At 37.9% G+C, this 23,866-nt stretch overlaps 1 protein-coding gene across 3 annotated transcripts in view; it reads left to right on the top strand.

Annotated features, from left to right (window-relative positions):
* The window catches only part of kcnab2a (potassium voltage-gated channel subfamily A regulatory beta subunit 2a), a 130,422-nt gene that overhangs the window by 58,186 nt on the left and 48,370 nt on the right, over positions 1–23,866 (top strand). The gene's annotated exons all lie outside the window — the stretch shown is intronic.

Below are 23,866 nucleotides of genomic sequence, written 5' to 3'. Positions count from 1 at the left end.
GTTGTAGTGTGTTAGTTGTTTTAAGTGGACTACTTATTTAGGTTTTGTTATTCTTATGTGATTTTTTATGGAATGTGTATAGCACTTGCTCCTACACCTAAAGCACATAATATGAAGATAATGTTGTGACTAGCGCCTCTCTGTGAACTCTCTTTCCTCTTCTACTTGCTGCAGTTGTCTCATAAATGACACACCCCTCACTGCAGCACACACTGGAATAATGCAGTGGCTCTCTGTAGTGAAAATACAGATTTGAATAAGAAAAAAATGATAACACTTTACGATAAGGTTACGTTCATACACTACATATAAGATGTCTGAATTAAGAATGAGAAACAGTTTACGAGTATTTATTAGGTTAATGTTTATTAGTGAATATACTTTATTATATAAGTTGATGTTAATTCATACAAATTGAATTTTTGAAAAAGTGTGAGTAAAAGTACAAAAAAAAATAAACTAAGGTGTTGTTGATTGTTACTTTGTGTTAGCTATTGAATTAAATGTGTTACATTAATGTCTATGCAGGGTTATTGCAGTTAACTAAAACTAAAATCGTAGAACGCTGGAGGTAAAACAAACAGAAAAAAAAAAAAAAATCCGGCCAAGGCAACTTTTTTAATTTTCCTTTATTTTAAAGGTGCTGTGTGTAAATGGTTTAACTTCATTAAGGAATAAAAAAGTCTGCAGATATTTAGGAAACATGTCAAGTTCACATACTTGTTTCTCCAAAAAAAAAAAAAAAAAAAAACAATGCTAGAGTTTGTTATTCTACTTCGAAATGTGTGTTCCGTGTCAGAATGTCTGTTTTTGTTTTGGTCTGTGTGACTCCACATCTAGCTGTCAATATTACATTACACAATATAACATAAAGCACCTAAAATTTCCAAAAATGACTAAAACTACAACTGAAGTGAAAATAATTAAAAATTAAATGGACATAAAAAATGAATGGAAATGACAAACACAACAATTTTTTGTTAAAACCTTTAACATGAAGACACATGGCGATGTTAAATTTCATGAACTATATAATAAATAGTGCTGTCAAATGATTAATAGCTATTATTACATCCAAAATAAAAGTTTTTGTTTATTTTATGTATGCACATGTACTGTACACACATATATTACATAAAAACAATAACATTTATTTTGGATGCAATTAATCGTTTGACAGCACTAAAAATGTTACATAAATGAACAGATCCTTTCTGTAAAGTGTTTCCAAAAAAGTTACTTTTTAAAAGTATAAAGCAGTAATGTAATGTAATAATTCCATTTGTAAAATTCCAAACACTGTGTGTAACTTGGTGAAACTAAATGGCTATACAACAGGCAGCAACCACTAGACTACAGCAGTTCTAGTAAAAGGTGCGCATTGACATACAGTATGACGTGCTTGACGCATTTTTAGTTAATGAGTCAATATATATTCTAGCTCTTTATGAGTATTGAATATGGTGATTTCCGGTAAGGTGGGTTCATTGATTTTAAAGATGAATTTTTTAACATTGGTTGTTGAACTTCTCTCTCTGATGTCTTCATTTAGTACATTAAATATGGATGGGTAAGAATCAGAGTTAAAGTGTTAAAAGGCTTTCATGTGTGAACGGTGATGATTGCTTTTTGAAAGACATGTCTGTTTATAGGCTGCTCTGTCATACTGTAGAGATTTGCCATATTTACAAAATTTTTGACACCAATCTCATTAAAGTGTCACATTTGGTCATTGATGTTTTCATTTTACATCATAGACGAGTTATTTTTTCTGTAATGTAGTCTGTTTGTACTTGACATTTATTTTTGCTAAACATGTAGATTTTTTTTCCCACTAATGTGGATGTGTCTTTCTGAAAATCCACATGCTTGCACAGCCCTTATTAGTGCACTAAAATGCCTTTATCTATTATCTCATGTGGAACAACTATCAAAAGCTTTTAGCGCAAAAGCTTCTGTGAATAATTTAAACCAGATATTATTTGCTGCGGTTAGCAGAAACAAATTGCTCCCCCTCGAATGACATAAATGGATTTCCTTCATGGAGTCGAGCTGGGAGGGGAGATGGCTGGAGTTGAAGGAGGGGTGAGAGGATGAGGGCGATGCTCTCTTCTTTTACTAATTGGTTTAGACGCCGGCACGCAAGACACTCCCAGTTTGGGTGGATCGCTGGATTGCTGGAGGTAGCTGAGTTTATAAGGACTGATTGACATTCATAAGTCTTGTTCATGAGCCGACCTCCAAGACCCCGGGTGAGTTTTTGTGCTGATTTTGTCTTTGATGTGACTGGCCACCTGTGTGCATGAGTCAGTTTGTTTTAGGGTGTTATTCTGCATGGGTGTATCCCTTTAATTATCATCCCTTACCCCTAACCATTTTGCATTATACATGCTTGCACCTGTTATTGTAGTACTCCAAGTTGTTGTCATTTTAGTTCAGGGGGATTTGTTTTTATTTCTGTCGCTCGTTTAAGTGAAGTTCTTCAGTGCAGGTGTATGGAGGATCAGTACTCTGCAGTAGTTGAGTTGTATTTGCAGTACATCATTCAGTCAAGATTCACAGGATAAATACAGACATATGATAAAGAACCGTCTGCACAAGTGAACTATGCACACAGGTCTGAATCATATATACTTTAATAAAATATGCAGTTACAAATAAGTTTTATATTTGGACTGTAATGTAGTAATGTATGCTTTTTTTCTTGGATTTAAACAAATCACAAGACATTATTATTATGCCTTTTTTTTTTTTTTTTTTTTTTTTTTGAGTTTCCGCCAAAATTTGTATTTTATCTGATAAGTATTGTAAAGTAAATTTTCAATTTAACGCAAAATGCAATATTCAGAGTTATTAGATTGTTTTCTCCATTTTTTTTCGAAACCGTGACAAACGCAAGTCTCCCTTTTTTGCAGAATGCGATATATCTGCTTAACCAATCACAGCGAACCATTCCAAACACTCTAGACCGTAATGGCTGTGGTTTGAATGGATCCGACATCCTAGTTTAATCATCTACTTTGTACTTTGTGATCAACAAATGAGGGCTGCACGATAAATCGCATGTGATTGCCATCTCATCAGTAAAGCCGGTTCTGTGATTAATAGTACCGGTAAATCGCCATCACATGCTTTCAGATGGAAATTATTCAGATGCGTTTTATACACAGAGCCGTAGATAACTGACAAGCTATGCTATATCGTATTTATTAGATGAATCACATTCGATTATGAATGCGATATTGTGTAGCAATTAGGGCCGGGACTTTAGCGCGTTAATTGAGATTAATTAATTACACAAAAAATAACGCGTTAAATAAGATTAATTAATTACAGAAAAAAAAATACTGGAGCACCAACTAGCGTTCGCATATCACCGCAACACATGAAAGAACCTCAAGTATCACCTAAACGCAAAACATATAGCAGCTAGCGTGGACTTTACACTTTATGTTGAACTATGTATTATTTTGTTGGTGCAACAGTTTATGTTGAACTCTTTATTGTTTTGGCCAAGGTTGTTGAGAGTTGGACTTAGTATGTTATGGCCTCTGAAGCAACAGAGAGATGTTTTCTAATAGTCAGTGTTTCCAATGTTCTGAATGTAATTGACAGTATTGTGTTTTACTTAAAAAACACTTTACAGAAGGTTCCAGCACCTATAAGTTTCCTGAATTTCTGAAATGTACTATTTCTAAATTGTTTCTAAATATGCTATTGATACACTTCATGGCAAAAATTGCACTGGTCTGCTAGACTTGGTTGAACAAAAATAAACAATATTTTGTTGCTTAAGCTTATGTATTCAGTCATTATTCAATGGTATACTATAAATCCATGTGAAAAAAAAATACTTCTCACTGTTCTCAGGTCAAATATTTATATGCGATTAAAATGCGATTAATTTCGATTAATTAATTACAAAGCCTCTAATTAATTAGATTCATTGTTTTAATCGAGTCCCGGCCCTAGTAGCAATATGTTTTTATTAATGCCATTTAAGTTTTTGTTAATACAGCACATAGCATTATTCAACTACCGTATTTTCCGGATTATAAGTTGCACTTTTTTTCATAGTTTGGCTGGTCCTGCGACTTATAGTCAGGTGCGACTTATTTATCAAAATTAATTTGACATGAACCGAGAGAAATGAATCAAGAGAAATGAACCAAGAGAAAACATTACCGTCTCCAGCCGTGAGAGGGCGCTCTATGCTGCTCAGTTCTCCTGTAGTCTCCACTGAAAACATAGAGCGCCCTCTCGCGGCTGGAGACGTAATGTTTTCTCTTGGTTCTTGGTTCTAAATAAATGCGACTTATAGTCCAGTGCGACACATATATTTTTTTCCTCATTGGGACGTATTTTTGGACTGATGCGACTTATACTCAGGTGCGACTTACAGTCTGAAAAATACGGTAGATATTTGCAGTGTGTATGTATATAGTATGTAGTCCATGAAGCATAAGCAGCACGGACTGTGCTTTCAAACAGGAGTCTGTTCCTGATCCGTGGCTGTTTACCACAAACACAGCATTTGTTATTTTGATTTTAAATCCAAACATTGTTATGCTCTTTTCCTTTAAACCTAGCAAAAAAAACATAGCCTGTGTGTTGACAGTGAAACACATGTAGAATTTAATTATATGCGTTTATGGTGTAATAACTATATTTTTGAGTCAATGCATGTTCACATTTACGCAAACAATGTGCTGTTACTTTTAATTCAGAATTTGCAGTAAAGCAAAAGTAGACTCCGTATGGAAACGATCTCTGCACTGCAGCAGACGCACCACTCCTGAATGCACTGCCAGACCACAACTGTGTGTGCAGTGAATGCTTTAAACCATTAACAAGAGTGCGGAGAAAAATATCATCATCAGCTTGAGATAGTTTTTTTTTTTTTTTGATCTGCCTTTTTAGAGACTGCCAATGAATCATCCCAAAGCGATTATCGGCCGATCAGTTGGAGCACCCCTAATATATATAGAGATTTGACATTGATTCAATCAAGACATTTATTATGGTGGTCAAAAGAGACAAAGATGTCAAATTTGCCTTCACCACTCAGCAACTTAATTGTTCTCTGCATGCATAGCTAATATAACTTACAAGATTTACATGGGAATATTAACTGTGGAAATGCATTACAGTTTGTGAGAAGGGTCCGTATCAAAATAATTCCTGCTGTAAATGGACACTTTGCATGTTTTAACAAAGCACTTTTCCCTAGATACACCTGAACGGTGTCACTTCACTCCCTCACGACCTGCAATGCATGTCTGGACGGACGGGTTCCATGCATGAGCCTGGTGTGTGTTTTGCATTCCCTCTGGTCTTCCTCCTTACCTGAGGCTCGTAGCACCTGCCTGAACCCACCTGAGTCTTGCTCTTGTGCCATTGTATCTGTCAGGAAAGGGGCAGGACCATCTCTGATTACAAGACGCATGGCCAGAGTTCTCTGCCACTGATAGCACAGACCTGTTTTTTTCCTTCCTCACCTGTGCTATTTAAAGCGATGCCTCAACCCAGCTCGTGGTCCAATTTCCCAACCCTGCTTGCGCTTGGTGCGTGTGTAAGTGTGTATGCTTGGTGGCAGAATCAGACAGGTGCGAGAGCGTCCTTGAAAGTGTGTGAGAGCGGGGTGGTGGGGGACGGGGAACAATCATGTTTGCGGGAGGGTACGCGGGGGGGACCGTTGGGCGCCGTAAATCCAATCTCCCCTCCGAAAATCTGCAGATCCCCAAACCAGCGGGGGCGAGTGGCGTGCGGAAGAGCAGTAGTAGCAGCAGCGGAGGCAAGATGCTGTCCATGACCTACAGCGAGAGCATACGGAGTGGCATTAGCCGCTACCACTCAGACCAAGGTCTGAACCAGACGCCGAGGCACACGGACCAGGCCGAACTCCAGCGGCTCAGGGAGCAAAGGATCGCTGCCCAGATCAAGAACATGGAAGACTTCCTCAAGATGAACGGCCTGGCAATGGAGGAGTGCGTATCATACCAGACAGGCATGAAGTACAGGTAAGAAAGAAACCAGGTGGTTGCGTGCACTGGACTTTTAGATTTTAGGACATTGTGCATATTGGCCTGCATTTTTGTAACGTAAGGGCACTTGGTTTGCATCAAATGTTGCTTGTTCTTACCAGTAGGTCAAAGCAACAGTTTGAGTTGGAAGGAACAACAACAACCATAAAGTATCGACCGTGGCACCATTTTTGAAACTGTAGCGATGGTTTTCATGGTCAATAGTGATTTTATTTTGCAGAGTCGTGCTGCTCGTGTCCGGTGTAAACAATTGCAGGTTGTTTATGGTTGCCAAGCAATTTGGTGCACTATGTATGTGTAGTCACAGGTATTTTTGAAATTCCAAAAAGTATATCTATTTTATTTGTAATGGCTTTACCACTTTAATTGTAAAGCATTTTTGTCTTGAATTTCATAGAGATTACATACAGCTCATCTTCAATGACTGAACTGAAATTTTCTACATAAATTCAAGCAGAACTCTGCAGCACTGTGGCTTCTGTGACTGCGGTCCACTTGCTCGTCTCCGTGCAAACAGCGCAGGGTTTATTTTCAACAACTAGGTCGCTGGCATATTTGCCCAACAATGAGGGAAGGGCATATCAATCTCTGAGGCGAGGTGGAGGAAAAAGTGTGGCATCTCAGCATGTGGCAAGATTGTCTTCCATATTACAGGACTAATGGACTCTCAGCATCCTCGCTCGGAGTTGGGACATTTTTTTGGATCTGTGTCAGCTCCCTGTTGCAGAAAAAAGTTTTCACTCATGCAAAATTATTGCCAATCGATGCTGCATGGATCAGGTAAAAACAGACCTGTTTGAAGTTTTGACATATTGAGTTGTTGTTGTGCTGGTGTTTAGCGGTCTGGTGTTGTGTATCAGAGACAGCCGTCGGTCAGCGCATCTATTGTGCTTTACTGTAACGCTTGCTCAGTCGAGCATTAACAGCTGATCTGGTGTCAGTTCTGAGAACAGGGGCTCACGTTACAAGGCATATGGTGGTCGTCCCGTCCTGCTGCAACAATGGATCATAGAGCACCTACTCGTGATGAAAATTAGTACTTATCAATGATTAAGATCACAGTTATCTTTATTGCACCTCCCAGGCCAGCATCTTTCTGGCTGAGATGCAGTAGCTGTTTATCAACAGTGTATTTCGTTTGCTTGGACACTTCCATGAATCTTCCCTTCAAACTAAATATTTGAAAGATTTTATTAGTTGGCCTGTTGTCAATAACTGCGCAGAGTATCTTCCATCATCCCTTGTTCTTCCATGCAAGCTGTATCCGGATCAGGCAGAAGAATGATTTCCAATCACACTCATCACTAATTCAAGGATAGAGGGATAGATAGACACTGAAGCTATGAAAGAGAATGCTGCTCATGCATTACTGCATGTCTCCTTAAGCCAGACAATATGGTACTTGTGTAACAATAGTACTTACTAGGTTAACATGGGCAGATCTCTTATCAGTGTGCACAAGATTGGGCTTTGATTGCAGCACACTTACGATTGACAGTAGCATGTAAACATTTGTCCCAAATCTGTTTCATTTATTGGTCAGAAAGGTCCTCAAGATGGATTCGTGTTTGTGCTGGCCACAAGGCTACTGTGCTAAAAAAATGATAACGTAACAAATAGACATTAGCTGATGATATGCCAGTGAAAAGGACATGCAGTGCAGTGTAACAGGTGTTAATGCTTAATAAATAATAAATAAAATAAAAAACACATAATTTTACTTTATTCATTAAAAACTGAGTGTCATTCAACAATTTTTTTAAATAACTCTAGAGGACTAGATTCGTCTGAAAGAAGAAAGCCACATACACCTAGGATGACTTAAGGGTGATTCATTTATGGGCAAATGTTTGGGTGAACTAACCCTTTAAGAACTGCTGTTTTAGAACATTGATTCTGAAACTTGTGAATCCATGAGAATCATTTGAAGACAGAATCGTGATTCATATACGAATAGATTTTTGTGTGCACCCCTAGTTTTGAAGGCATGGCGACAACTCTTCCTCTTCTCTAAAGGAGTGCGACATGTCCCCACCCCTTTCGGTGCATGTTCCCGGGGGCAGGGTTTATCAGGATTTGTGACATCACAAACCCGGGAAGTAGCTCGTTGTAGTCCCTATGAGCCATTTTTGTAGGTATTAAACTGCTGTCGTTTTAAAAGACAATATCTCTGTTTGCATTGAACTTTCAGCTTCATAACTTTGTAGATATTGTTTATGCTCAAACAGCAACATTACACACGAACTAATGTAAAAAAAAGTGAAATTGAAATCAACACCCCTTTAAAGGTAGGGTTGGCAATTTCAGAAAGGCTAATAGCCAGCTAGTGTTGAAAGCATAAGGTCCCACTTCATCATAACATCATGGCGGTACGGTGATAACACTTAACAGCGCAGATTTTATAACATATTTAAACTGAGCAGTGTGTTTTCCCCCCATACATGATAATGAACAGGCTGCATTGTCAATGTACCAAAGCTTAACCGTGTGCATATGTGTTTCTTCCTTCTAACAGTGGAAGCAACTTCTCCTTTTAGTCATAAAGATAATCGGAATTGTAAACGGTTTGCCTTTATTTGTATACATGCACAATAAAAACAAATCTTTGTGTGTAAAATAAGCCTAAAGAAAAAATGATGCCACTTTCTGCCGTCTGGTTTCCTTTCGCTCAGCAGAAAAAAGAACCAAAACTGTATTTTTTTTATTTTTTTTTCACTTTCGTATTTTATTATTTAAGAAAAATATTTTTCTCGTATAGGCCTATTTATTCCTATATATAGTCTAGCTGTATTATGTTTTTCTCCGCTCGCAGAAGCGCTGCAGGTGTGTGATGTGATACGAAGACCATGTGAATCCTCATGTTCTGTAGTTTTTTTTTTTTTTTTGCAAAAATCTCAATTCATAGTACTTAATTTGGACGTTTCTTTAAACATTGAAGTAAGCAATATTAGAATTAGTTTTATGCAAGTTTCTACTCTGTCTTGTCCATTACTTTGATCTTCACTTTGTCCTGCACTAAAGACTGGCACAGATCCATTGTCTGTTGTTGTGTTGGAGTTGAAGGTGTATAACCCGACTGTTTAAGGTGATAGTTAGAGCACATTGTCCTCTCCTTGACATGGATTCGTCAGGGCAGCGCTCAGAATTGAGTTTGACCCACAAAAGCGATTTCCTTACACCTGTTTAAAAACCACCAAACTGTCAGCTGTTGTGTTCCAAACTGCAGTTTCCTTACCACACATTCATAGTATGTTTAAAGTGCTCGATAGAAATTTAATGGAAATTCCTCTCACTACCTTTCTTGTAATTCTTAATTTTTCTAAAGTAATTTAATCCTATTTTTTTAAAAGATAGTTTTCATCTTCGATAAGCTATTTTTGACTTGCATTAATAGAATAGCAGCTATTGTAATATTTGCAATTTTGCAAGTTGGATTATAATGTTTTTTTTCTTTGTTACATCTGTTTAACCATTTTATCATGTGACATTTTTGACATAACTTAGCTTTTCCTTTGCTGTCTTGCAGGCTTTGTTGAATAACTGTTCATGGCCACAGATTCAGTCTTGCTGTCCCAGCCATTCACTCTTCCATTGTGACTTCACATAATGACCTTTTTACAAGCAAATTGAATCTTAATGTGACAGCACTGTAGCATTTCATAGTTGTAATTACCAGATTTGAACACGAGGTGGAGATCCAGTTCTGTGGAGATGTCATGTTGTGTTATTGTGACGTCTGTAAATCAGAGCAGGGCAGATTTCTCAGAGTGATTGAATAATAAAAACTACTGAATATTGACATGTTCTTTTGAGAAATGAAGTAAATCAATCCATGTCATGCTTTTAACGTAGTTCTGCAATGCAAGGGATGTTTAGGGCTCACTGGAACAGCCTGTTCATCATTTAAAATAGTGTTTGTGAAGCTGTTGTGCACTACTTTTGTCAGCCACCAGATGGTGGTGTGTGTAAAGCGGTGACAACTCGACTCAAAATCAGGTTTGTGTGAGGATCACATGTATGCAGATTTATATAATTGTGTCATGCAGTTGCTGTGTGGATATTAGTAAGAAATGCTGTGTTTTGCAGGTTGCAACGGTTATATGTAGCCTTATTGATCATAATGCACTCTGGCTGGTTTTTAATGAGCACATAGGCTTTGTTTTTACTCTTACTGGGAAATTAAAAAGTCTGTATTATTTGAGCCAGCAAAATAATCGAACTGGAATTGATGAGTTCTGCATTGTACCCTGTAGTCTTATTATTATTATTATTATTTTAATTAGTATAGCTTGCTTCTCTCAGTTTAAATGGCTCCTTTTTCTTGTGTTCCTCTTCTAAACATTTTTCAAGCAACACAACTGATTGTTTTCAGTAGTTAAGGACCCTTTTCACAGTTATTTTGGGTTTGCAAGGTTAAATGCTTTAGCTGCCATTGCTTCTGTTTTGTGAAGAGACTTTCTTCATGAAATATAAGAGATTGTGTTGCACTGAATTCTTATCTTGTGTTTTATCATGAAAGATGGCTCTTGTTTATGTTTGGCTTTTGGCATATACACGGTTAAATCACTATTTTCATTATTCTACTTAAAAATGAATAATTTTATTTAGTAAGGATGTTGAGCAAATATGAACGTAAATACATTTATATGTTGTAAAAGATTTCTATTTTAAATAAAGTTGTTCTTTTGAAACTTTCTAACCCTGATGCATCACAGTTTGCACAGAAATCTTAAGCAGCACAATATATATATATATATATATATATATATATATATATATATATATTAGGGGTGTAACGGTTCACAAAATTCACGGTTCGGTTCGATACGATACACTGATGTCACGGTTCGGTTCGGTTCGATACGTTTTAGATACAGCAAAATGTAAAAACATCTCAACTTTTCAGAATGCCGCAAGCGCACCGCGGGTCATGTGACAAGAACCAACCAATCAGCTTCATCCTTTCCCGTAACAACGTTGAGAGCTCAGCCAAGATGAAGGATCAGCTGATCATAGTTGTATATGGATTGCAATTTTGAAATAAATTTAGTAGCAGAGCTACTGCAAGCGATTTTTAGAGCTGCAAATCCATTTATCCTTCGCTGAAATTTCCGCGTCTCATGGAGAGAGCACGTCATTGTTGCTTAGCAAAGACAGACGTCTCATGAGCGCTTCTGCCCGAGCGCTTTGGAAAGGAGGAGAAAGACGCGCTTAGCGTTTTCCATGCGTTTTTAGGCACGATATGTGAACGGCCCCTAAGGCGCTCGCTCACTCAGCACGCGCTGAAGGCTCGTTGCAAAATGTCGAATGCATTTAACAGACCAGAAATATAAGATCCTAAAATAACCAACAGGTCTGGTGTTTGGGTTGGATTCCCTGTAAGCTATAGTGTCTAAATGCTGCAGGGATAGTTTGCTGCGTGCATGTTTCTCCTTTTTTTTCGTCTTTTCCCAGATAGTACTGACGCATATATCCCAGATATTCCCGCTGGTGTTTTTTTTTTTTTTTTTTGTATTCCCGCTGGTGTACCCTGTCATGTTGCAGATGCGACATACCGTTGTTTATTTATCCACCACTCTCTTGCCATCACCATTATAGCTTAAAGGGAATCCAAAGTGCACCCAAACACCAGACCTGTTGGTTATTGGAGGATCTTCTCATTTCTAGTCTGTTAAACGCATTGGCTATTTTGCAACGAGCCTTCAGCGCGTACTGAGTGAGCGAGCGCCTGCTGAGTAGCCTAACATAAACATATAAGATGGTGTTTTTTTCTTCTTCGGGAGTGTCAGGGGCGTTGCCTGTTACGTTGTTTGGGTTATTGGGCTACCTTGTTGAACGCATATCATTATATTTCTCTCTCTCTTTTTTTTTTTTTTTTTTCAAATATAATTAAATACTCCAACGAACCGTTCGGTATACATAATGCGTACCGCGTACCGAACCGAAAGCGTCGTACCGAACGCTTCAATACGAATACGCGTATCGTTACACCCCTAATATATATATATATATATATATATATATATATATATATATATATATATATATATATATATATATATATATATATACAATTTTTAAAATGTATAATAAAAAAAATGTTTCTTTAGCAGCAAATCATCATAGAGGATCATGTGGTATTGAAGACTAAATTAGTGATGCTAAAAATTCACAGAAATAAATCACATTTTAAAGAGATACTCCACCCCAAAATGAAAATGTTGTCATTAATCACAATCCAAAATATCTTAAATTGTGTTCCGAAGACAAACAAAGCTTTTACAGGTTTGGCACAACATGGGGGTGGAGTATCACTTTTTTTTTTTTTATTAAGTTTTTACTGTATTTTGGTCAAGTAAACATATTTTTGGGGAGCATAAAAACTTAATTCCTCGATGATTGGAGAATAAATAAGTTTGAATATGAAGATAGACATAATATTGTTACATAACATTGTCTTGATGCCTCATATCCTTCAATAGATTTTGTGACGTGTGTTCACTTGCATGATGATTAATGTTGCACTGCTCCGAGTCTCAGAAGAAATCCAGTGCACATCTTCATTTCTGTCTCAGGAGTGCCAGCAGAAACTTTTCATAAGACTATTTACTCCCTTTTTGTTTATTTATTTATTTATTTTTTTGCCTCTCTAGTCATCATTAGAGAAAAGTTTTTACTGAGAGAAATAACGCAGCTTCTACACAACCCTTTTTTGTGAGGAAGGCAGCTTGCGTCAGATCTCTTCAAATCAATTCCACATGAATGTGGAGGCATTATATAAGAGGGCTTCCCCCAGATCTGTCATCACTATTATGCTCCTCAGTTAACCTGACATCTTGCTTATCGAGGGGAACATCAGTGGACAGGTTTTGAGTTCCTCTGAAGAGCACACAGGAGCCTCGAGGCACTGATACATCGCTCATATGGTTGTCATTAATGTGATTATACGTTACACTGTTCTTTGTTTAGCAAACCATTTCTGATCCAAACTAACTTACAGTAGGTTTGTACCTTTAATAACCTGGCACTACAGTGGTAACCTGAGTCATATTATGAGTCAGTTCTTTCATCCGGAGTAATTATGTAATTGCTCCCAGTACATACTTTGATTGTGGGGGGTTCAGGAATGGTTGCAGGAATCTTTGTGGTATCTTCATGGTATCTTTTTCAGATTTGAAATATAAACTCATGAGACATGTTGCTTACAAAAACCCATTACTTTTCCGGATTGGTCCAGGACTGATTTCATTTCATGCATTTCATATGAAATTAATAATGATAATAATAATAATAAATTTCAGCGTTTTTTAGTTTTTTTTTTTTTTTTTTTTTTTTTTTGAGGAACTTCAGTGTCTATAACTTTTTATCTTTTGAAGCATTATCAACCCTGGATAGTAAAGCCCGAAGGGTCTTCTTTCCAAAGACACCACAATTGTGTGTGTCGCACACTGTTATCAGGAACTGTTAGGGCCGTTTCATAGTCAACGCATCTGTACGCTTACGCGTCCCCGAGGCTACGCATCGCTACGCTTCGGCCGCCATTATGTGTCGGTGCGTAGCCAAATGTGTCGTCCTAGTTTTTGATACGCGACGCGCCGATTCACGCAATACTATGTGTTGTCGGTGGGGGCGACATTGCAAGTATTGTACATTAATTCAAGTATATTGTGTTCACAGAAGAAGAAGGTTTGAATACAATGGCGGGCGAAGAGGAAAAATTATGCGAACTTATACGTATTCATCCACATTTATACGATAGTTCATCAGCAACAGAATACACTGCTCTTCAGTTGCCATTGTGATCTGAATATCACGCGACGCAACTCTACAAATATCACCCGACTCTACTACCCCCTGTTGCGTGAGTGGTGTATTGCATACACGCATCACCCGTGACACTTGTGTCCACTGTTTAGACTATGAAAGAGAGCACGTTGCTTGCTCGCGTTTTTCGCGTTGACTATGAAACGGCCCTTAGAATTTTAATTTAATTAGGTCATTTTCAGCTGTGAGTCCCAAAATGGGGGGTGCAGGTTAACGGGTTTAAATAATTACAAAATAATTATAATTAATAGTAAAACAGATTATTTGATTATTATTATTTATTTTTTTATTATTCTTATATTTATTTTTGTTTTAATTCCATAACCCCAATAACTGAATGGTTTTACGGATTACACTTTTTTTTATTACGTTTTTTTTTTTTTTCACCAGTGAATTTGCATAACTTTTTTAAGCTTGCATATAACAGGGTTTTTAAATATTAGAGCTTGGCAAAGTTTCTGCATAATTTAATGGTCTTTTCCATAGCACAAACGGTGCAGGACAAGTTACATGCTAAAGTGTATTTATGTCTGTATTTATGTATTTCAATTTCATTCATAATTTCATTCAGAAATAAAAATTGTCATTTTGTTAAGCCTGTATAACTTTTTCTATTCTAAGGAACACAAAAGAAGATATTTTGAAGAATGTGGGTAACCAGACAGTTGACGATTGACTTCCATGGTATGCACAGAAAGAAATAAAAATCTATTTCTACCCAACATTCTTCAAAATAGCTTTGTCGTTAACACTTTATTTTAAAGGGATACTCCACCCCAAAATGAAAATGTTGTCATTAATCACTTACCCCCATGTCGTTCCAACCCCATAAAAGTTTAATTCGTCTTCTGAACACAATTGAAGATTTTTTGGATGAAAACCAGGAGGCTTGAGACTGTCCCATTGATTGCCAAGTAACTTACTCAGTCAGGGTCCAGAAAAGTATGAAAGAAATCGTGAGAATAGTCCATCTGCCATCAGTGGGTCACTCTGATTTTTATGAAGTGACGAGAATACTTCTTGTACTTGAAGAAAACAAAAATAATGACTTTATTCAACAGTTCGTCTCCTCTGTGTCTCTCCGCATCACCGTAGTGCCGTGATGACGGATGATATATTCTGAAGTAATGAAAAGCTTTCCTAGGATTCAATGTTTTCAGTTATTGAGACCATCAGAAACATTGTTCTGAATAAGACGAGCCGGATGATGTAGCATCGTTTCAGTGTTCCCGAACAAACCCGGAGGGAATTCTGTCTTACTTTACCTCTGATCTCCCATTTTCCTCATGCGTGCGTTAGTGGATTTTGAGATTGAGCACTGATTGTCTCTTTACAGCACTCTTTGCTGCAGTGATCCCTCAGTGCCTTGTTATAAGACACAAAAACAATTGATTTGCACAGCACTCAATTCTCCATTTAGATAGAATGAAAGTACAAGATCCTGTGCATGTGTGTGTGGATCTCAGGAAGTTTTCGCTGAGCACAGATTTTGCGTGTCAGATTTAGAGTTGACTGCTGAGAGTCTGGTTATGTGGGCATGATTTGGCTGGCTCCTGTCAGACTCTCCACCTGTCAGGTGATTGAGTGAAGCCTTCCGGCAAAATTGTGAAACCCTGCCACTCCAGAGAACATAAGAAGTGTTGCGCAGGAGATTCAGCCCCTCATCACAGGCTTTCAGTCATTGTATACTTCCTGGACATGTCAGTCTACCAATGTCAGCAGGTTTAATAATGATGGATCAGGTCTGTCAGCAAACCATTATGGGCCACCTGTGAAAATGACGCTTAATTTGTGGATGTTAATGCTTGTCGCCGTGGTTTCTTGCATGAAGTTGTTAATGTCCCCATTAATCCCATCTTCATATTCCCTCGATCGATCGCTATGAATATAGCTTCTTATGATGTGATTTTCACCATGTAATAATACTCATAACAGTCTCTTTCACACCAGGATATTGTGTTGTCAGTGCAGTGTTTGAGGGGACCCAGTAGAGTTTTAAGATAAGCTGGAGTTGAGCTGTTAATTAAAGCACGAAGCCGCTGAGATGGTGACATTAGACAATGAAGTTTACAGTTTTACATTAGAGTGAAGTGAGCATGATAAAGAGAGAAGAGGGACTGAGATTTATATGTAAGACCTTTTATTATCTATACTAAAAATGTGTGTTATTTTAGTATCTTGAATTACTGTAGATTTATTTTTCTATATTGTGTTCATAGCCTCTGTGACTGTCAATTCAGTGTCCTTCATGTACACTGCAGTTTTTAGAGGTTTTAGTTTTAGTTTATTTGTTTGTTTGTTTTTTTTAGTACGTTAACTTGAATTAAATGAAATGTGTGTGTGTGTGTGTGTGTGTGTGTGTGTGTGTATATATATATACGTAAGTAATACATTTTTAATGGTTTTAAGTTTAATTGATGTTGACCATGGTAGCAATAGAAGCATACTTCTTAGTGTATATTACATACATGTACATGTTTCGCAGTTCATTGCATACAGTTGTTTTAAAATAGTATGCACAATGAGGTAACACTTTTTTTTTTACAATACTATGTAATTAATTTATATTATAATATCAATAAATTATGCATAATTACATGCAAGTTATCTAAAAAAAAAAAACTAATCCTAACCCTAACCATATAAGTACTGTATATGTAGTTCATAATATTCCTTAAATGTATAATTACACTATAACACGGACACCTTAAAAATGTAAATCACAATGATAAGCAGCTGGAACAAAAGCTGTTTGATTTCAACAGCTCTTGATTGGCCCACAGTAGACTTCTTACATCAGCACGTTCTCAACTTGCACTCATACCACTGATCTTCATTCTGCGTTCACACACAGCATCATTCCAGCAATGTACTGGTAATGTTACAGCTTCTCATACCGGTAAATTGCTGAAACGAATTTACTGGTATTTTTTAAAAGGTCCTGTTTCCACATGATCTCTTGGCGGTAATTTACCTGTAAACTCTGTATGTCTGAAAGGGGCTAGTAACAGATGCATATGTTCAGGAATCAGGTGTTTATCTGAAAGTGTATGAAGTGACAGTTGTCATGTTACTGTGTCCGGGTCAGACCTGAACTGCAGTCTGTGCCTGCTGATGTGAGCTTGTTGAGGTACATGGGGTGTGTAAAAGAAAAACTTTTGCTTGAGGAAAGCCACTATGATCTTTAGGATCAGTGCCATTTATTTCTTGTATCTAAGAAGTGAAAGGACAGCTATCTTTATTTCAAGAAGGTTTTCGTTATTGCTGTGTGTCATTGTTGCATTTATAAAGACTAGCACCAAAGGATGTTAAAGAAAGAGTTTAAGTGATGCACCTCGTTGTCAGTCAGTGTTTGCATGGAACAAACTCCACTTACAGGAATTAGATTTGGATGTGGTTGAAAAGTGAAAGGGTCTATGTGAGACCCTTTTCTAGTTTGGACCACAGCTCAACTGTCTTCCCACTATATAATCCTAAACCAAATCCACTCATCTGTTTGTCCATCACAGGAAACGTGATGTTGACATAAAATGCATTTCATTTAAAGGGGGGGGGGTGAAATGCTCGTTTTCACTCAATATCCTGTTAATCTTGAGTACCTATAGAGTAGTACTGCCCGGGTCTCGGCATGGGAAGAGATGCACTAACAAGAAGGCAGAGATATTTGAAGCAGTTTTACTCACCGCTTGTGGTTCCAACACACGATCGTGACCCTTTTTCGTTGGGATTGCATCATCCTTAAGAAATAAACGATACGCAAATCCGTCGTCAAACTGGGCCTTGTTTGTAAAACAAGCATCTTCGAAATGCAGGGAACAAACACAAACACTTGCACAACTCCGTCGATGCTCTGTAAAAATAAACTCCATCCACTGGTCTCTTAATGCTGTTTCTCTTTTGGTAATCTGTGCAGGGTTGTCTTGCCCTGGCAACCAAAAACACATTTCTTTTGTGACATTTCGCGACGCTCTCGCTCTGATCAGCGAATGCCTGTTGTGCTCTCAGTGCTCTGCTATACGGGAGCGCGCGCTCTTCCGGCAGAAGTGCCTCAGGACCCATATAAGGAAATTCCGCTCCATCTAACGTCACACAGAGCCATACTTGAAAAAAACTTTCCGAAACTTGTGACAAACCGGAAGGAGTATTTTTGGAACAGAAATACTCTTTCAAACGTACAACTTAATTTTTGAAACTTTGTCCATGTTTAGCATGGGAATCCAACTCTTTAACAGTGTAAAAAACTCAGTATGCATGAAATAGCATTTCACCCCCCCTTTAATGTTTTTTAATGTTGCTTTTGACACACACCTCACACTGTTCTTCAGGACTCAACAATATTTGACTGATGTTTTTACTAAATTATAATGTTTTAAATATTCATCTTTCATTACGTAAACAAGATTATAAATACGGAGTTACCTTTCTATTAGCAAAAATATATGGAAATTATACATGTTTTTTTAGACAAAGCTTTGTCTATTAGCAGCTCAATAACACTACCATATTGATGTCAGCAGAATTCACATTAACAAAGTTCAAAACATTACAGAAATGATATGTTTAGTTTTACAGGAAATATAGTCTGCATCTGCAGCGTGATTCTGTCAAGTGGCTTGAAATTCTGAAACACACACTAGTCGCTGTCCTTATTGTTGAGCTCTGGTCTCTCTCAGCACAGATAAGCTGCTTTAATGTGTTCTCTCCATCACAGGGGTGTGCAGCACAGCTGTGTGTGTAGCAGCTGTTAGTTGGGCGAGATTTGCATAATGGCATTTTCAGTTCACAAGAGTCAGCGTGTGTGTTCGTTAGTGTGTTTTGATATGTGGTATTGCTTGCCAACAACTGGCAAACCAGGTCTCTCCGGAGAATCAAGTGTTTGCGGGATATTGGAATACTCCATCAGGGAATATGTCAGTGTCGCACCAAAGCATCCAATTACTGGCAGGTTCAACAAAATCACACACGGATCCTTGATTTCAACTCGATTTCATTTTTTTCTTGATGGGCTTTGTAAATTTTTCCTGCATTTTCTTAGTTTTGCTCAGCTGTTTCTTTTTGGCCCTAATCAGAAAGCAATTTGTTTTCTGTCATTTAGAGGTTCACTGGAGACTGTTTAGCCAACCATGAGGATGAAAATCATTACCGGTGGCTGTTTTAATGTCTTCCACAGAAGCAGTAGTTTGATTGTAACCTCTCTCATCTTCAGAGTATTGATTGCACGTTTGATGTCTTGGTGTTTTATTGTGTGTCAACAGGTACTGATTGGTCCAGGAATGGGTAATATGGATTGGCAGTAGGACTGGATGTTACATTTACATTTATGTATTATCCAGACATTAAAAGGTGTTTTTGCTCATTTTAACGGATGTTGTTCATCTCTACCAAAATCTAACTACTACTATATATCAGCTAATACTCCAGTCTTCAGTGTCACGTGATCCTTAAGAAGAATAGATACACTACTGTATGGACAAAAGTATTGGACCTCCTGACCATTACACAAGCAGGCACTCAATGACAGTGCATTCTAAGTATATAGCCATTTGCCGCTATAACAGCTTTCAATTTTCTGGAAAGACTTTGGTGTGGTTTTGTGGATCATCCAGTAGAGCATTTGTGATTAAAAACACTGATGTTGGATGAGAAGGTCCAGCTCTCTTCCACTTCATCCCAAAGGTGTTGGGTGGGTGTGAGGTCATGGCTCTATGCAGTCCAGTCAAGTTCTTCCACACCAAACTCATCCAACCATGTCTTTATGGATCTTGCTGTGTGCACTGGGGCACAGTCATGCTGGAAAAGAGAAGGACCTTCCCTAAACTTTTCTCACAAATTTGGAAGCATAGCATTGTCTGGAATATCTTGGTATAATGAAGCATTAAGATTCTCCTTCACTGGAAAAACGGAGCCCAGCAAAAGCCCTAAAAACAGCCATCATTCCTCCTCCAACAAACTTTACAGTTGACAAAGTGCAGTCAAGCAGGTGATGTTCTCCTAGCATCTGCCCAAAACCTGATTCACCTATCAGACTGCCAAATAGAGAAGTGTGATTTGTCACTCTACAGAACTCCAGAGTGCGGTGGTGAATTACTTTATACAATCCATCCAACAATTGGCATTGTGTTGGTGATGTGAGGCTGGCATGCAGCTGCTCAGATTTGGAAACCCATTCCATGAAGCTCCTGCTACACAGTTATTCTGCTGATATTAATGCCAGTGGAAGTTTGTAACTTTCCAGCTTTGGAATCAGCAAAGTGTTGCCGACTTTACGCACCATAGGCCTCAGCACTCAGTTACTCTGCTCTGTGACTTGGTACATGGTCTTCTGCTGGGTTGATGCTCTTCCTAAATGCTCCCAATTTTCAGTAACACTACTTACAGTTGACTGTGAAATGAAATTGAAAGCAGGGTTGAAATTTCACAAACAGAGGTGGTGTCCTCTCATAGTATCAGTCTGAATTCACTCAGCTCTTCAGAATGATCTTTTTTTTAAGGTTTGTGTGCTTGATTTCTCACATCTGTGGCAATGGGAGTGATTAAAATGGGATAGTTCACCCCAAAATGGAAATTTTGTCATTAATTACTCACCCTCATGCTGTTCCAAACCCGAAAGACCTTTGTTCATCTTTGGAAAACAAATTATGATATTTTTTGATGAAATCTGGGAGCTTTCTGACCCTCAATAGATAACAAGCGTCCTACTACATTTAAAACCCAGAAAGGTACAAGGAACATAGGACATAGGTAAAATAGTCCATGTGCCATCAGTGGTTCAACCGTACTTTTATGAAGCTACAAGAATACTTTTTGTTGGCAAAAAAAAAAAAAAATAATAATAATAAACATTTCTTCTCCCCTGAGTTACAGTCTTTCATTTTTGAGTGAACTATACCTTTAAGTGTTGTTTTCAGAGATATCTTAAAGAGTTTATTGATCTTTGTGTAATATGAGAAAACAAATATTTTTATCTTTCTTACTTACATTTTCTTAATTGCCTGAAAATAAGATTTTGTTGTTGTTGTTTTGTTACCCATTTCAATAAATGTGTCTTTTTGTAAGGATGTTAAGATATTCTGGAAAACATGCTAACCTTGCAGCAAGACCAAACTGTTGTGGGTTTTTTTTAAACTATGGCCTTTTCACACGCCTAGATTGAAAATAACCAGAGAATCTGGCCCAGAAAGTTATCCTTGGACACTGTGTGTATGAAAACTTCAGTTGCCATAGAGATTGCACATCCGCCTTCTCAAATTCACAAGGACTGTGACCAGTCAGTGTGGGAAGAAGACTTACAGGTTTCTAAATCGGAGAAATGGCACTATACATCAGTTGCATCTTGTATTGATCAAGCTCTCGGCATCGTTTTATCGCAGACTTCTGTTCTGCAAATCACAGGCTTTCACTGATCTCCATCTTATCACATTTGACCAAATCATGAACCAATATCAGCCAGCCCGATGAATCGATGTGCTTACTGAGGCATGATGTTATGAATCATTTGTTACTTGGCAACTAGAACCCACACGCACAGGTCAAAATACAAGTATTTAAAGCGAGCCGCTTCCCAGATGGCTCTGCTCATCTGCGGAGGGTTGTGTGGCAGTGGTGTGGGTTTCACCATGATACTGTACATGCAGATACACAATGTGAGTGAACCAGGCCCCTCAACTTGTTTCGACCTGATATGCTACGTGTTGAATTGTGTCAGGGCTCTGAAGCATGGCAGATCCCGTCATCGACTTTCACATGTGCATCCAAGATATAAGGCACTTTTGAAATCATCAAGCTCAGTAAATAAATGGTTTATTGCAGTGGTTCTCCATTTTTTATAAGTACTGGATTCCCCTAATTTCTCAAACCATCCTTGTGGACCCCCCCGTGGCTTATTGAGTTTTTGTGCATTTTGTCTCCACAAGTTTGGTGACCCTGCTGTTTGATCGTAAGAGGAGCTGACACAGACAAAGCCTCTCGCTCCGCTTGAGTTTTGCATTGTCCAGGGTTGCACACGGGTGATGGAATTGGTGGCTGAGTTTAAATAAGTGTGGCATGAGCCTCCCACTGTCCGCTACCCACTCGCCCTAACCTTCACCGTTTAACTGGAGACATAAAAATCCATGGATACAGAAGAAACCTCCCTCTAACCAGTATAGGTGTTCACTTTAAACACTTTTCTTCTTTCGATTCAATCAAGAGTCTGGAATGATTGGAGAGGACAAGGATGGACAGTTGTGTGCTCTACAGATGGAGATGTACCTGTCTACCATCATTTGCACATCTGTGTTCTTAATTATCTTTCAAATAGAATAAGGATAAGTGGCAGGGTCCATAATTAAAAGTGGTCAAATTGAGCAAACAGTTGTGCAGTACCTGACATGAGAGCGTTAAAGAGATCGGTTCCTTTAAAATAAAGAAAAATTCAGTCATTATTTACTCACCCTCATGTTATTCCAAACTAACCTTATTTTGTGAAACATAAAACATGATACTTTTGAGAAGTGTATCAGTTGTATTTGGGATTGTTCCACCTTTTTAGACTTCCATGGAAAATTCATTAAGCATCTTAAAAAAAACATATGATGATCTATTTTTAAAGACAGTTCAACCTAAAATCTATCTGTAGACTTTCACAGTATGAGCAGAAACATTCTTCACCTTTAGAATGTCCTATTTTTGTATTTTACTTGTTGGAACAACGTGAATGTGAATGAATCATGGCGGATTTTTCATTTTTAGGGGAACATTCCCTCCATATGGTGACACAGTTCTTGGCATTAAGCCACCAAAATAGAAATATGAGGATTTTTTTGTGACATATATTGTACAGTATCATTCGAAAGTTGAAGACCGAAACATGTCATATATGATGCGGTGAGAGAAAGAAAATGGCCTGGTTGTCATACATTTAATTGGAATAAAAATATATTTGTATAAAAACAATGCAAAGTACAGTTAAATGTTCAGTAAGAACTATATGTGGCTGGGGATCTTACTCACTGTTGGCAGAAAGTAAGCAGAACTTCGACAGATATGTTATTTTATTTGTGTAAAAGTGTGCACCATCAGCATGCTCTTTGTCTAGTGCTATGCCTACTCCCAATTACCACTAAATTTCCTTGCTCTGCCAATATTGTTTTCCAGCTTCCCCGTGTTGTTCCTGCCCGCATTGATTTCCATAACACAGCTAATTGGTTGCTGCTGTGTGCTTCCTGTCTTTACCACATCACACACTCTGCTGATACTGACATAATTGGTCAACTGAGCCGCGTTTACCAAAGTTTCATGATGCGTGAAATCTTCAGCACATATTAAAGGGTTAAGAGAGCTGTCGTGAATTGAAGGTAATAGTTTGGCTAACATATTCCCCTCTGTGCTTCTAACAGCTGACAGGAAGGCAGGCAGGCATGTGAGCTGTAACGATTTAGCGGTTGCATTGAAATGTGCTTCAGCCTCCCCTGGTTTTTCAGACAGATCAAATTGCATAATGAATATTTTACACATGCCTGCACTGCATGCACGTATGAAAGATCCTGCCGTGCACTGGGCCAAATAGTTTTTGCCTGCACCAGCACTCTGCTCTTTTATTCTCTTGATAATACTCAACAGCTTGAAGTCAGAGTGAACACCTACAAAAATAATGCACTAGCCGCGATGGTGGCATCAGCTGCAAGCTATACAATAAACCTCTTGTTCTTGTCTTTTTTCTCTATCTATAGTTTCATTTTTATTGAGTTACTGACATAGCAAGAAGTGTACATATGCAACATAGTGCAACAGTGAACACATACTTTAACAGATCTGGTCCTGGTAGTTTTGCTATTCATTTTCTCCGTAGGCATTCAAATAGATTTTTAAATAAAAAAAAAACTTTCAAGCCATCCATCTCAAAGATGGTTCACAATTAAAGTACTTCAAACTCCGCTAAAGACAAATGTACATTACTGGGTATTGAACATGTCTTATAGAATTGATCAGAAAACGCCAGTACAGAAGAAAAACCCTGA

The sequence above is a fragment of the Carassius gibelio genome, chromosome B11, assembly GCF_023724105.1.
Source record: "Carassius gibelio isolate Cgi1373 ecotype wild population from Czech Republic chromosome B11, carGib1.2-hapl.c, whole genome shotgun sequence".
NCBI classification, from domain to species: Eukaryota; Metazoa; Chordata; class Actinopteri; order Cypriniformes; family Cyprinidae; genus Carassius; species Carassius gibelio.
The sequence above is the reverse complement of the archived record's forward strand: the minus strand, read 5'-3'. Positions and strand labels throughout refer to the sequence as shown.